This window comes from Eschrichtius robustus, chromosome 4 (assembly GCF_028021215.1).
Source record: "Eschrichtius robustus isolate mEscRob2 chromosome 4, mEscRob2.pri, whole genome shotgun sequence".
NCBI classification, from domain to species: Eukaryota; Metazoa; Chordata; class Mammalia; order Artiodactyla; family Eschrichtiidae; genus Eschrichtius; species Eschrichtius robustus.
Genome location: NC_090827.1, coordinates 29,410,947 through 29,412,573, shown reverse-complemented (window position 1 = coordinate 29,412,573; position 1,627 = coordinate 29,410,947). Strand labels below are relative to the sequence as shown.

General features: G+C 41.5%; 1 pseudogene; it reads right to left on the bottom strand.

The window, feature by feature from the left end:
- Positions 1-778: 778 nt before the first annotated feature.
- On the bottom strand, positions 779-1,283 carry LOC137763609 (small ribosomal subunit protein eS24 pseudogene; annotated as a pseudogene).
- Between the last annotated feature and the right edge of the window lie 344 nt (positions 1,284-1,627).

Here is a 1,627-nt window from a genome sequence, read left to right as displayed (position 1 = left end):
TATAGGGGATGTTTTCCAGGGCCCTTATCTTCGGTGGGTCTTTGACTTCATTTTTTATCTCCCTCACCATTTGAGCTGTCGAAAGCACTCCTCAGCTATCTCTCCAGAATTGGCAAGTGCCACATGTGCAAAAGTAGACCAGATATTACTACATGTCTCTGCAGTTCATTTTCTACCACATCTTGCTCTGGAATATAGCCCATATTTTGCTAGTTTCCTAATGCTTTCAAGCCAATGGTTTTTATATTTTTTCCATGTTTTCTTGTTATTCTCAGAGACTGCAAGAAGCAGAAGTCACTTTGACCAACTCTTTGCCCTCCCCCCCCCATTTTTTCTATTTGATTGATGAGAGTCATTATTTGAGTGAACAGCTTTTAAATTTGTTTTCAGGGATGTTAGATGAAGGTTATAATGCACACTATGTTAGAATCTGGTTGTGATTTCTTAGGCATTATAATTTGAATATAGGCAGCTGTCACCGAGTAGATGGTAGTGGTCTTTAACATAGTATAAGGCTGTGATTCATCTCTTTTCTTACGTTAAACCATGAGGACCAAGCAGATGTGGACATGAGGCAGGGAGACAGCACTGGGAAAGTCATGCCAAATGAGAACATCTAAGTAGGGACTAAGGAAAGAATCTCAAGATAGTCCTGGGCTTAGAATTTTATTAGTCCCAGTGGAGTTAGGGCTTTGAGATCAAGGAACTACCTAGGAGAAGAATGTCTTCCACGCCTAAGATCAAAGACAGAACCTCACCATCTTTTTTTTTTAAAAGTCTTAGCTTATTAACTCTCTCATGAAAAATCTGCACAATCACCAAAGACACAGTCACTGCAGAGTCTTTATTCCTTCTGCTGCCCAATCTCCAGCTCACTGCTAGACACTTCATTTCTTTCTGCCAGCACCAACATTGTCCTTTGCAGTCCCCCTGACTTTCTTCATTCTGTTCTTGCGTTCCTTTCGCTGTTTTCTTGAGGTATTTTTCTTCTCGTACAGGCCATGTCTTGCAAGCCTGTGTTTGGGCTCATCCTTCTTCACATAATCCAAGGAATCATAAATCATGCCAAAGCCAGTTGTCTTGTCACCACCAAAATGGGTTCTGAATCCAAACACAAAGATGACATCTGGTGTGGTCTTGTATATTTCGGCTAGTTTTTCCCGAATTTCTGTCTTAGGTACTGTTGCCTTCCCAGGATGAAGGACATCGATGATCATTTGTTTCCGCTGAAGTATTCGGTTAGTCATGAACTTCCTGGTCCAGATAGTTACCGTGTTGTTCATGATGGCAGTTAATCTTCAAGCAGCCAGGAAGGAAAAGAGGACTATTTTCCACCGGCCAATCATATCAATGCTCACAGAAGGACCTCGGGAGGCCAAAGCTGGAAAGTGAATTGTCCAAATAAGCTTGGCCCTCTTAACAATTTTCTCCTTGAGAATGAGTTTTACTATAAATATTCCACAGAAACTCTTCTCCCCTGCTGCATCATCTTGTAGATTATGTTGCCTATTGTTTCACTTCTTTTCCCTATTCTTATTTTCTCCCTTCTCTCTTGAACTTGATGCTTCATATGCATACTTGCCAGGCCCAGTCTCACACAGGACTTGGACTTTGGCTACCCACTGAA